Below are 5,604 nucleotides of genomic sequence, written 5' to 3' on the forward strand. Positions count from 1 at the left end.
GGCGCTCAGCTCGCGGGCAGCAGGCTCATTCAATCCGGCCGCACCGGGGGAGGAGGGAGCGGTAAGATGGCGGACATCGCCTGCCCCGCCGCCGCGCCGCATGGGAAATGAAGTCTGGGCGCCAAGATGGCCGCGCGGGGCGCGCCGGGAGGAGGAGTCCGCGCAGCCGCCATTTTGTGGGCTGCCCGCCGCCGGTCCGCGCTCGCTCGTAACGCGTTTTGAATACAGTTAAGCCATTGAGACTGGGAATAAAGCACGGGAGAAAGGTTATTTAATAACCTTGTACGTAATAACCTTGACTGTGCATAAAGCCGCTTCTGAAAGCAGACGCCGCTCGTTGGGTTCGGGTCGTTTTTCCCTTCCAAGCTTGAGGGAGCGGAGCTGTGGGATCAGGGTTCCTTCTTGTCAGCCCGTGTCACAGCAGGTGCAGCCCCTGTGCTCCTCAGAAACGGCCTCTTAGGAACGAACTGCCTTCCCTGCCCCGGGAGGGGGGCATGGGTTAGCAGCAAGGCCTGCTAACCTTAATTTGCTGTGCTTCCCCCTCAGCCTCTGTAGGCTGAGAACTGCAGTTTAGTGTTCGGGGTTTCAATCAACTGCTTCCTAGTGGGGATTTTTAGGAGGGCTGTTTTGCAGGCATTAAAAACATCCATGGTGATGCTGAGAAGGTGCAATGCTCCCAAAGTCAGGCTGCTCAGGAAGAAAGTGCTCTTGCTATCCCAAGGGATGCTGCTAGTTCACAATGGAGCCGTTGGGAATTTTTCATTTCCTAAATATTTGGAGTATTACCTTCCCAAAGCATGTTTTTAGTAATTATACTCAGACTTCTGTAAGTTCTTACACATTTAACCAGTATAAAATGCATTAGCAGTGAATTCCTTTTGTCCCCAGCCTTGAGACTAAAAAGCACTCAGTGTGGTTTTTTGCATTGTGACTAACAAGGAAGGCTGAAAGGAGAAGATTTTCCGGGAAAAACGAGTTTGAAGTTGGTGGTACAACAGCAAAGAAAAAGGAGTATGAGTGTAATGCAAGCCAGCCATAGAAGACAACTAAATAGAAAAACAAATAAGAAAATACTGCATGCAATAGATGAAAAGAAACTCAGGGAGCCAAGCTGAACAAATAGGTGTTTATGATCAAAACAGAAGCGATCTGATTCTCATGTTAGAGGATCTGGGAACCTAAGATCAAGTACTTGTCAAACTGGAAAACCTCAGTACAGCTCTGCTGTGGGTGAGCAGTTCTGAGTCCCTCTTGCAATTGCTGTGTATCTGTAGCAGCTGCCTGTGTAAGCAGTAGGTTTTCAGGTAAGTTTTGCTCCTCCACCTGCAGAGAGCTGAGGGCAGGGGTTTCCACAGAGCCTGCAAAGCTGTGGGTGTCAGCGGGTTACTCAGAGGGATGAAAATAATTGTGCTGATCACCACCTCATTTCTGTCATTTCTGTAGGCGCGTAGGCACATCAGAATGTAAAGAGCGCTGCTGTCGGATCTTAGTCAGTGAGATCTGATATAAACTCAGTGTGAAACCGCTCTCTGAAAGCAGTCGTTTTTGCCTTGAAATGAATGCATCTGCAGGAGGAAGCAGGAAGGACAGACTACAAATCCCAGAGCGCTGTGCCTCGTTTCTCAGCAGGGAGGTCTGACCTCGCGCTCGGGCTGGGAGCCACACCAAGGACAGCCCAGGAGCCTGCAGGGCCACCTCCTTCCTCATTGTTTCCATCCCCGCTCTGGATTTGAAGTACAGTGCGTTTTTTGAATTTCGGCGCCAGTTGCAAACTGTAAACCAACTGCTGCTGGATCAGCTCCAGAGCCCAGCGCGTGCCTCCAGCCGGAGCTGCTGTGAGCCTGCAGCGAATCAGACATCGCTGCCTTCCCCCGAGCAAAGCAAAAAAAAAAAAAAAAAAACCTAATTAAAAAATAACGCTTCTGAGTGAATGTGAAGCCATGTGCTTAGAATGAACTTGTTCTGACTCAACATGCAGTTTCCAGCACTAACAAATCTGTGGAAGACCAGTAATTACATTTGATTATATAAAGCTGAAAAAAAAGAAGTATTTTAGGAATGCTGAAAGCCTCTGCGTAAATGTTTTTTGGGTTGGCTCATTTTTTCTCATGTGATTTAACATGATGCTCTGCACATTGATCATAGTTTGGAAATTCTTTTACAACTTTTGCCTCTTTTTGATTGAGAATATAATCCAGATGCAAGTCTGCTTTGGTCATGAAGTTTAGTCAAAACTCTTCCATTATTCTGTCAGATTTTTTTTTTAATCCTATGAACTTTGTACATTTCAAGATTTTTTTTTTTTGCCTTTTAATATTTTTTTTTCACAGTGATGATACCACACCACAGTAATATCTTCCTTTTATATTTATACTTCCTCACACTTGAGATCTCATATTTTCTACAATATTTAGAATGTGCCTTTCTTAAGCAGTAACCAGAACACTTGCAGACTTTCATCCTTGTTATTGGCTTCACCTCTTTGTTTGCTGAACGTGTTTGTTCACTTTTCCTCACTGAGAACAGGACACTTTGGGGAGTGGGATGGGAAGATGCCAAGGTTGCTGCCTCACCCTCTGCCCCACACTGACTTTTGTGGGCAGCACAGCACAAATGAAAGCTGTGCATGTACAGCATTTGCTCTGGTAACAAGTCAGGAGCTTGGAAGTGCTCTGGGTTCTGATGTGGAGCTCCAGCTCGGAGGTGCTTGCAACATATCTGGCTATCTGGGTAGGTTAAGCATAAATTCTTGAGACGTCAGATAATGGAGACAGCAGTGGCAGGTTCTGCCTTGCACCAGGGTGCTTCTTCCCACCAAAGACATGAAGAGATTGCTTACAGCAGGGAATCAAGACAAAGGAAAGCCTTGCACATCCTTTGATGCTAAGCATCTTTTCAGTTGTTGGCCACTTTATAGTTTGGTGTGACGAGTTTTCTGATGCTATCTTGGATTTCATAGTGATGCTGAATGCTGATACTGTCACAAAAGTGGGAACACCACATCTCCGTGGCTGATTTTTACCTCAACTGCCTACCTTTCTTAGCAGCTGCTGTAGTGTCTTGTTTTCTCATTCTGCCCTGTATTACTTGTATGTCTTTAATAGTGAGATTATTTCTGTCTTTCCTGTAGTCATCAAACTTCCCCTCTGCCTCATGTTTCTTATCTCACTCTGAACTGCCTGTCTGGTTTAGTTGTCTCAGATATTTTCATTAATTTCAGGATGAGACATGAATCGAACACACAGCCCAGAACATTTACTAGGTGTCCAAATTCAGCTCAGCTCAACAGTAATTTAAAAATTGTTAGCAATGACTTCAAGCTTGGAAGAAGTGCTCATATCTTACTATAGATTTTTATCTTTCACTGAATGAAATTGCTTCTGGCAATGTCAGGACAGAAAGCACCAAAGCAAGGAGAGAAAATTAGTAGTATGCCATGGATGAGATCGTCCTCAGCTGCTAATGAGAAAGAGGTGTGTAAAAAGAGGAACAGAGTGCACAGCTGTGGAATTAAAGCAGACAGCAAACTCCATATAGAAGGATTTTTTTCAAGACAAGAGGACACCTCCTAATGAATAGAGGATGTATTTACGTCTAATTCCAGGCAGATCATGTTTGGTAGGGCTTAGATAATAATACTCTTCTGCTACAGCATCTGCCTTCTCATTGAGGCAGAATTCAGCCTGAACTGCAATGGGGGAAGTGTTAACCAAACCTGGGAGAGAGAACTCAGCTCTGTGCTTGTTTCTGTGGCAGATATGGAGCGACTGTCGCTATGATGACCTGGGCAGCCCTTTAGACTCTTGTGCTGCAACTGGTCTCATGTGACCAGAATTAAGAACTTTTTACAAAAAAAAAAAAAAAAAAAGAAAAGAAAAAAGAGAACTCAGTTTTTCCCCATCTCAACAAAAAAGAAACAGAGGAATAAGGCGGGGGCTCAGAGTTCTGCACCTTAAAACAATCCTGCTTTGTCACTTCTCCCAGTGGTGGTTTCTCTTACCAGTGCCAAAAAGAGCCACTTCTGTCACACAAGAGCAACAGAGGAGCGTTCCCCAATCAAACTCAATCAGAGCCTTTATCAGGGAAAGGAGCATTCAGTACCGAACTTTCCCTTCACTGGCTCCCCACAGCTCTGGGGTTCTTCCAAAGTAGTAAGAAGACAGATTTCTTGTTGAGAGAATACTGTGAAAATACAGCTGAAATGAAATGAGATGCACTTGGGAACAAAATGATGTCTAGCCTGGCTGCAGGCAGTCCTGGAGCCCACGGAGTCAGAGCCCTCGTGGGTTTACCTATTGATGTAGAGGTATAACAACATTAATCTAATGTCAAGATTATCCTTACAACCTTTATTGAAATATCAGGCCAATAATCAGATGTGGTGAGTTTGGACTTTCACACCCACAGCCAAGTTTCATTCCAGCTGATCAATACTCCCATCGTGCTCCTCGTGCGCTGCGCAGTTCGGATTTCCTCGGGGCACGGCCAGGTCCCCAGCCTGCTGGCAGCTGGGAAGAGCAGTGCAGGAGGGTGTGGGCTGCTGCCGAGCTGCAGTTCCTCTGAGCTCACAAAGCTCGCTTTATCACAAGCAATCCCAGCGCTGCAGGCTCCGAGAATTGCTCTGATCATTGCAGCCCCACTGGAGCTGTGGGAGGGGAGCACACACAGCTCACACCCTGTGCTGCTGTTATATAAAAGCCTGGCACTGATCTCAAACGCTGATGAAAACAAACCCAGTGTTTGTTTGTTATGGTCTTTTTTTTTTTTTTTTTTTTTCCCAAAACAACAATTTGGCGCCTTATTTTGAAATCCACCAAGCACTGCTGCTGGCTCACTGCCCGTCAGCACAGAGCTATTCCACATTTCCCTGCAGCAGCTCTAACAACCCGCTGTGTACATTGTGTCTGGCCCCGCAGGCTCAGCCTCTACAAGGTTCTCTTTGGGGCTGATCTAAGGTTGTGCTCACAAACAACCAGAGCCCCCAACATCTGGAATTCAGTGTTCAGCAAAGCAAGGTGGAAGCAGAAATCATTGTCTTTCCCGTGAAATAGAATTGGTGCACATCCGTGCATGGTGGCATGAGAAGTGCTCTGTGCAGCCAGGTGTGCTACAGTTCTCTCAGATCACCTCTGTCAAAGGTGCAGCTCACAGAGTGAAGGTGAGGAGGAAGAAGACAGGGCGGTGGAGATAAAAAGGTGTGAGCTTAGGGGTGCTGTGTTGTGCATATTAGATGATGAATAAAGGAGATTAAAGGAGTGCATTCTGCACTGCCAAAGCACGCTCTGCCCCAGGACCTCACTGTTTTATTACAAAGGATAACTTAGTGAATGTTATAATGGTCTAGCACCAAAATTAAGTGTGAAGTTTACCTGGTTAACATTTGTCAAGTTTGTTGAGCTTCACGGTGGACCTGGCTGTCAGGCTCTACCAGTTTCACTGGAAATCGTTTTTCCAGTCCATGATTGGTGACAACACCGAGGTGCTCAGGCTCAGTCATCACTTGTGTTGGAGCTGTGTGTTCTTAATGTGAGGGACAGCTCAGATTAATCACAACTCTACAACAGGAAGCCCTTTGCTGCCTTGAGCTTTGCACATGACCACACA

Source organism: Tetrao urogallus, assembly GCF_951394365.1.
Source record: "Tetrao urogallus genome assembly, chromosome: 25".
Lineage (NCBI taxonomy): Eukaryota > Metazoa > Chordata > Aves > Galliformes > Phasianidae > Tetrao > Tetrao urogallus.